This window comes from Emys orbicularis, chromosome 7, assembly GCF_028017835.1.
Source record: "Emys orbicularis isolate rEmyOrb1 chromosome 7, rEmyOrb1.hap1, whole genome shotgun sequence".
NCBI lineage: Eukaryota > Metazoa > Chordata > Testudines > Emydidae > Emys > Emys orbicularis.
In genome coordinates, this window is record NC_088689.1 from 97933465 (window position 1) to 97942096 (window position 8632).

Consider the following 8632-nt stretch of genomic DNA (forward strand, 5'->3'; position numbering starts at 1 on the left):
CCCCACCCTCAGTTCCTTCTTGCCAGACAACTCCGACAGAGGGGAAGGAGGGCGGGATGTGGAATGGACATGAGCAACACATCTCGAAGAACACCAGTTATGGAAAAGGTAACTGTCTTTTCTTCTTCGAGTGATTGCTCATGTGCATTCCACAATAGGTGATTCCAAGCTATATCTGTTGGAGGTGGGTAGGAGTTCACAGACTCTCGGGATGGACTACCGCCCTGCCGAACCCAGCATCCTCTCTGGTTTGGGAGACGATCGCATAATGCGAGGTGAAGTGTGAATGGAAGTCCACGTGGCAGTCCTACAAATGTCCTGAATGGGAACATGGGCTAAAAAGGCAGCTGACAAGGCTTGCGCCCTAGTCGAGTGTGCCCTTACAATCGGCGGCGGGGGAATCCCCGCCAGGTCGTAACAGGTACGAATACACAAAGTGATCCAGTTGGAGAGCTGCTGAATGGAGATCAGCCGACCTCTCATGCACTCGGCCGAGGTGATGAACATCTGCGAGGACTTCCTGAACGGCTTTGTCCGTTCCAGGTAAAAGGCCAGAGCCCGTCTCAAATCCAGCATGTGGAGAAGGCGCTCCTTACTGGACGCATGGGGCTTGGGACAGAGCACCGGCAGGAAGATGTCCTGACCCATGTGGTAGGTGGAGACCACCTTGGGGAGGAACGAACAATGTAGTCGGAGCAGGACCTTATCCTTATGGAACACCGTGTACGGGGGTTTGGAGGTCAGGGCCCTGAGCTCTGAGACCTGTCTAGCTGACGTGATCACCACCAGGAAGGCCACCTTCCGCGAGAGGTGCGACCAGGAGCATCTAGCTAGCGGCTCAAACGGGGGACCCGTCAACCGGGCCAGCACCAAGTTCAGGTCCCACTGCTGGACTGGGGGCCTAATGTACGGGAAGAGATGATCCAATCCCTTGAGGAATCAGCCAGTCATAGCATGGGAGAAGACCATGTGTCCCTGCACCGGTGGGTGGAAGGCCGATATAGCTGACAAGTGCACTTTGATGGACGAGGGCGCTAGGCCTGGGCTCTAAGGTGAAGGAGGTAGTCTAAAATGAGTTGGATCGAAGCAGCCACAGGCAAAACGCCCCGATCGGCTACTCACTGGGAAAACCGAGACCACTTCGCCAGGTAGGCCTGACACGTGGAGGGCCGTCTGCTTTCCAGGAGGACGCGCTGAACCCCTTCTGAGCACGTCCTTTCCTCCCAGCCTAACCATTGAGCAGCCATGCCATGAGGTGGAGTGCCACTAGGTTGGGGCAGAGGAGGCGGCCCTGGTCCTGGGAGAGCAGGTCCGGGTGGGATGGCAACAGCCATGGCGGGGCGACCGCCAGGCTTGTGAGGGACCTGTACCAATGTTGCCTGGGCCATGCCAGGGCAATCAGGAGGACCTGTCCGTTTTTATCTTCTCCAAGACCTTGCCGATCAACGGGATCAGGGGGAAGGCATAGAGAAGCTGGCCCGACCAGGACAGGAGGAAGGCATCGGAGATGGTGCCCACGCCCAACCCTGCCCCCCGCCCCCGGAGCAGAAACGGGGACACCAGTAGTTCAGCTGAGTCGCAAACAAGTCCACCTGGGGAGTTCCCCACTCTTGGAAAATCCTGTGCACCACCTCTGGGTGTAGTGACTCATGCTAAGAGGAGAAGTCTCAGCTCAGGCGATCCGCCCATGAGTTCCGGGCGCCCGGTAAGTGGTAGGCTTGTAGGCAAATGTTGTGGGGTATACAGAAGTCCCACAGCCTGAGGGTTTCCTGGCAGAGGGCAGAGGAGCAGGCCCCGCCTTGCCTGTTGATGTAAAACATTGAGGCTGTGTTGTCCATGAGAACCCTGACCACTCTGCCCTCCAGGTGCGAGCGGAAGGCCACGCATGCCAGCTGGACTGCCTGGAGCTCCTTGACGTTTATATGCACAGATCTTGGGTCTGAACATTCCCCAAATGGGCCCCCCACCCCAGGTCCAACCCGTTGGACACTAGCTCCACTGATGGGGGCCTGCCCCTGAATGGGACCCCGTGGAGGATGTTACCCGGGGAGGACCACCACTGTAGGGAGGTGAGCCCCAGTTTCGGCACAGTTCTCCTGTCTCTGGACTGGGAGAACACCGAGGCCAACCAGCGCTGGAGGGGCCTCATCCTGAGTCTGGTGTGGCGAACCACATATGTGCACGCCGACATGTGACCCAGGAGCTGGAGGCACGCTCTGACTGTGGTCACGGGGAACCTTGTGACCGTGTCAATGAGCCCTTTTAGGGTCTCGAATCTGTCTGGTGGCCCTGGCCGACATCGCGTCCGGGACTGCCCCGATAAACTCTATGCGCTGCATCGGGACTAACGTGGACTTGGTGTCATTTACCAACAGGCCCAGGGTGGCACATGTGGACAGGAGGAGCGCCATGTGATCCCGCACCTGTGACCTGGAGCTGCCCTTGACCAGCCAGTCGTCAAGATAGGGGAAGAGCTGAACCCCACGACGTCTGAGGTAGGCCACCACCACAGACATGCATTTCGTGAACACCCTGTGAGCAGTGGACAGGCCAAACGGGAGGACCGTAAATTGGTAGTGTTCCTGCCCAACCGTGAAACGGAGGAAACGCCTGTGCCTCTTGAATATATGAATGTGGAAGTACGCGTCCTGCAGATCGAGGGCGGCGTACCAGTCCCCGGGATCCAGGGAGGGGATGATGGAGGCCAGAGAGACCATGCGAAACTTGAGCTTTACCATGTACTGGTTCAGGCCTCGCAGGTCCAGGATGGGCCTGAGCCCCCCTTTGGCCTTTAGGATAAGGAAATAGCGGGAGTATTACCCCTTGCGTCTGAACTCCGCTGGCACCACTTCCACCACTCCTAGGCCAAGGAGCCGCCCCACCTCCTCCTCGAGCAGGGCCTCGTGAGAGGGGTCCCCCAGGAGGGACGGGGACAGAGGGTGGTTGGGTGGGGTAGAGGTAAACTGGAGGGTGTAGCCGTGGAAGACGGTGTTGAGGACCCAACGGTCTGAGGTCAACCGCGACCACTCTGGGAGAAAAGCACACAACCGGTTGGAGAAGGGAAGCTTTATTGTGGGTGAATCCCTGGTATGAACGGGTAAATCGCCCCCGGGCGTCCCGTCAAAACTAACATTTTCCCACCTGTTTGCACTTTGAAGGCCCAGGCTCGGGACTGCCTCTATGGGCGTTCCTTATAGTCCCAAGACTTTTTATAAGGGGGCTCATATTTAGAGTGGGTGGCCTGGGTGGGAGCCAGCTGAAGCTTAAACTTGGTCTAGCCGGAGCTGGGACATAGAGGCCAAGTGTCTTAAGCGTTCTGGCCATGCAATTTCGCATCCATCTGTTCTGCAAACAGGGCCTTGCTGTCGAACGAAAGGTCCTGCAAGGAGTTCTGTGCCTCGCTGGACAGCCCAGACAGCAGGAGTCACGACGCCCTCCTCATGGACACCGCGGAGGCCATAGACCTTGCAGCAGTATCCGCGGCATCTGATGCTGCCTGCAGGGTCGCCCTGGCAGCCGCTGTACCCTCCTCCATCAGAGCCTTGAACTCCTTCCTGTCACGCTTCGGGAGGGAGTCTTCAGATTTGGGCAGAGAGCCCCACAAATTGAACTCATACCACCTTAGGAGGGCTTGATGGTTTGCCACCCTTAACTGGAAACTCGAGGACGAATAAACCTTTCTCCTGAATAAGTCCAGCCTTCTTGAGTCTTTATTTTTCGGAGTAGGAGCTGGTTGGCCTTGCCTCTCCCTGTGGTTGACCGACTTGACTACCAGGGAGTTGGGGGCAGGGTGGGTGTACAGGTATTCATGCCCCTTTGTGGGCACAAAGTACTTCCGTTCCGCCCTCTTAGAGATGGGGGGCAAGGAAGCCGGGGTTTGACACAAGGTGTTTGAAATTTTCGCCACCCCTTCAGGAGTGGGAGGGCCACCCTGCCCGGCACCGAGGCGGATAGGACGTTGAAGAGGAAGTCCGAGGGTTCCTCGGCTTGAAGGTTGAGGCTCGATGCCACCCTTTTCAACAGTTCAACCTGAGTCAGAGGCCTAGAGGCCGACGGGGATCGAAAACTGCCCAACGTGGGTCTAGTCTCTCCCCCAGTCTTGCTCCAGTGTCTCAGTCGAGAAGACCTCTTCTTGGCATGACCCGTGAATGGGGAGCGGTGCCGACTGGTGGAAGGCACCAAAGGTTCGCCGTGCACTGACACGGCGATACTCGGTGCCAACTCAGAGCGGCGCACTGGAATCGGGGTCAATGCCGACTCCATCAGAATGACTTGGAGCTGAATGTCCCTCTCTTCCTTGGTCCGAGGCTTGAAGGATCTGCAATTCTTGCAGTGATCGCTGAGATGGGTTTCCCCTAGACAGCGTAAACAGTCCGTGTGCAGATCACTCACTGGCATCAGCCGCCTGCAAGTATCGCACGACTTAAAGCCTGGGGCATGGGGCATGCCCCAACCCAGGCGCACTAAATTAAACTAACACTAATCTAAACTACTTTAACTACAGGTTAACAATGAACGAAAAACAGTTCAAGAGGGAAGCTGCAGCCAAGCTGGAGCAGAGCAGTTTCGATGCACCTTCACTGGCGGCAAGAAGGAACTGAGGGTGGGGGGAGCGTGCAGCGCCTCTTATACCGCGCCATGAAGGCACCACTCCAGGGGTCGCTAGGAGCACTCCCCTATGGGTACAGCTAGGGGAAAAACTTCTGGCACCGGTGCACATGGCGAGCACGCACACCTATTGTAGAATGCACGTGAGCAATCACTCAAAGAAGAATATCATATTGCCTCTATATAAATCCATGCATAAATGCATGCAGATGTGGTCGCCCCATCTCAAAAAAGATATATTGGAATTGAAAAAGGTTCAGAAAAGGGCAACAAAAAGGATTAGGGGTATGGAACGGCTGAAGATAAATAAGAGATTAATAAAAAAAGGACTTTTCAGCTTGGAAAAGAGACGGGTAACGGGGGATATGATAGAGGTTTATAAAATCATGACTGATGTAGATAAAATAGATAAGGAACTGTTTTTTACTCCTTCTCATAACACAAGAATTAGGGGTCACCAATAGGGCTGTCAAGCAATTAAAAATTAATTGTGATTAATCACGTGATTAAAACAATTAATTGTGATTAATCGCACTGTTAAACAATAATAGAATACCATTTATTTAAATATTTTTGGATATTTTCTACATTTTCAAATATATTGATTTTAATTACAACACATAATATAGTGTACAGTGCTCACTTTATATTTATCTTTGATTACAAGTATTTGCACTGTACAAAAAAACAAAATAAATAGTATTTTTCAATTCACCTAATACAAGTACTGTAGTGCAATCTCTTTATCATGAAAGTTTAACTTAAAAATGTAGAATTATGTACAAAAAAACCTGCATTCAAAAACAAAGCAATGTAAAATTTTAGAGCCTGCAAGTCTACTCAGTCCTACTTGTTTAGCCAATCGCGCAGACAAACAAGTTTTTTTACATTTGCAGGAGATAATGCTGCCCGTTTCTTGTTTACAATGTCACCTGAAAGTGAGAACAGGTGTTCTCATAGCACTGTTGTAGCCAGCGTTGCAAGATATTTACGTGCCAGATGCACTAAAGATTCATATGTCCCTTCATGCTTCAACCACCATTCCAGGGAACATGCGTCTATGCTAATGACTGGTTCTGCTTGATAACAATGCAAAGCAGTGCAGACCGACGCATGTTCATTTTCATCATCTCAGTCAGATGCCACCAGCAGACGGCTGATTTTCTTTTTTGGTGGTTCGGGTTCTGTAGTTTCCGCATCGGAGTGGTGCTCTTTTAAGACTTCTGAAAGCATGCTGCACACCTCATCTCTCTCAGATTTTGTAAGGCACTTCAGATTCTTAAACCTTGGGTCGAGTGCTGTAACTATCTTTAGAAATCTCACATTGGTACCTTCTTTGCATTTTGTCAAATCTGCAGTGAAAGTGTTCTTAAAATGAACAACATGTGCTGGGTCATCATCTGAGACTGCTATAACGTGAAATATATGTCAGAATGTGGGTAAAACAGAGCAGGGGACATACAATTCTCCCCCAAGGAGGTCAGTCACAAATTTAATTAATGTATTATTTTTTTAACAAATGTCATCAGCATGGAAGCATGTTCTCTGGAATGGTGGCCAAAGCATGAAGGGGCATACGAATTTTTAGCATATCTGGCACATAAATACCTTGCAATGCCAGCTACAAAAGTGCCATGCAAATGCCTGTTCTCACTTTCTGCTGACGTTGTAAATAAGAAGAGGGTAGCATTATCTCCTGTAAATGTAAATAAACTTGTTTGTCTTAGCGATTGGCTGAACAAGAAGGACTGAGTGGACTTGTAGGCTTTGAAGTTTTACATTGTTTTGTTTTTGAGTGCAGTTATGTAACAAAAAAAAATCTACATTTGTAAGTTGCGCTTTCAGAACAGATTGTACTACAGTACTTGTATGAGGTGAATTGAAAAATACTATTTCTTTTGTTTATAATTTTACAGTGCAAATATTTATAATAAAAATAATAAACACTTTGATTTCAATTACATCACAGAATACAATATATATGAAAATGTAGAAAAACATCCAAAATATTTAATAAATTTTAATTGGTATTCTATTGTTTAACAGTGCGATTAAAACTGCGATTAATTTTTTTAATTGTGATTCATTTTTTTGAGTTAATTGCATGAGTTAACTGTGATTAATCGACAGCCCTAGTCACAAAATGAAATTAATAAGCAGCAGCTTTAAAACAAACAAAAGGAAGTATTTTTTCACACAATGCATAGTCAACCTGTGGAACTCCTTGCCAGAGGATGTTGTGAAGGCCAAGACTATAACAGGGTTAAAAAAAGATATGTTCATGGAGCATAGGTCCATCAATGGCTATTAGCCAGGATTGGCAGGGATGGTGTCCCTAGCCTCTCTTTGCCAGAAGCTGGGAATGGGCGACAGGATGAATCACTTGATGATTACCTATTCTATTCATTCCCTCTTGGGCACCTGGCATCATAGGCGCCGACTCCATGGCTGTTCTGGGACTGGAGCACCCACGGGGAAAAATTAGTGGGTGCTCTGCACCCACCGGGAGCCAAGCTCCCCTCTCCCCCACCCCATCTCCTCCTCCGCCTCTCCCACGAGCATGCTGCATCCCCGCTCCTCCGCCTACCTCCCAGCGCTTCTCGCCTAGCCGCCGCCAAACAGCTGTTTGGCAGTGTAGCAAGCTCCAGGAGGGGGGAGGAGGAGCGGGAACATGGTGCGCTCAGGGGAGGAGGCGGGGAAGAGGCAGGGCCATGGCAGGTATTTGGGGAAGGAGTTGGAATAGGGGCAGGGAGGGGGTGGGGACTTTGGGGAAGGGGTTGGAATGGGGGCAGGGGAGGGGGCAGGGCAGGGGTGGGGCTTCATGGAAGGGGTGGAGTCGGGGCGGGGCTGGGGGTAGAAGGGGGTCGAGCACCCACCGGCAGGAGCAGAAGTCGGCGCCTATGCCTGGCATTGGCCACTGTCGGAAGACAGGACACTGGGCTAGATGGACCATTGATCTGATCCACTATGGCCGTTCTTATGTTCTCACCCTCCCTCCCCCAGGTTGACTGTGGGGATCTCTGCTTCTGTTTCCTAACTCCAGCACTGTGAGAGTCCAAACAGCAAAAAGGGAGAGAAAATGTTCCTGTGTCCCTGCTTTATCCCCTTCTTCCAGCATTCAAGCTGCTGGGACTGGTTTTCTTGCAGTAGCACCTTCATGGGTCAGAGAGGGCCATTAACTAAGTGTAGCGGGGTGGTTACCCACTCCGGCCCTGACAGGGTTAAGACCAGCCCTGGGAGAGGGCTGGAGCTATAAGGAAAAGCCCAGGCTGCTTAGGAAAGCAGGCACAGCTGGGGCCATGCCCCAAACAGAGCACAGCAGGTCTTTATAAAAGGCTGCTAGCTTGGAGCTAGAGTAGCTCTCTCTGGTCTTGGAGGAAGCAGGACCTGGCTGTTGGTAGCAAAGGTACTGGGAGTGAAGTAGGGCAGGGGAGCTCCAGGCTGCAGGGCCAGGTCCTAGGCCCACCCCTGAGGTACTGGGTGGTAGAGGAAGACAGCAGGTCCTACCCCCTTGCTTGTGATGACTGGCTCTTATACTTAACTGCAATCTGCCCCAGGGAGCGGGGGCTCATTGCTGACTGGCAGTAGCCACCAGCTGAGGCAAGGTGGGATTAGGGGGTTGGGGTCCCTGGGGAGGGGAGACCCTGAGAGTGAGGGGTTACTGCCAGGGGGCAGCACCCCAGATAATGGGGCACTGGAGTCCGGGAGGGACACAGGGGGCCAAGCTGTGGTGGATCACCAGCCTGCAGAGGGCGCTCCGGGCTGGAAATGGAGCTAATTCCCTGAGAGACCAGGAGGAGGCGCCGCAGGGATGAGTTCATATGCTTACACCAAGTCTTTGTATCATGATGTTCCACATGGCCCATTTAGTTTTGATAGTCCGTCTTGATGGTCAGTCTTTATGGGTGGTGGACCATTCCTCATGACTGGGTTCACAGGTTCAGAGCAAGCATTTTTACAATTATAAAGCAAAACTTACATATCACCGTATAGCATGAGATACAGACATTAAAGGTGAAATTAA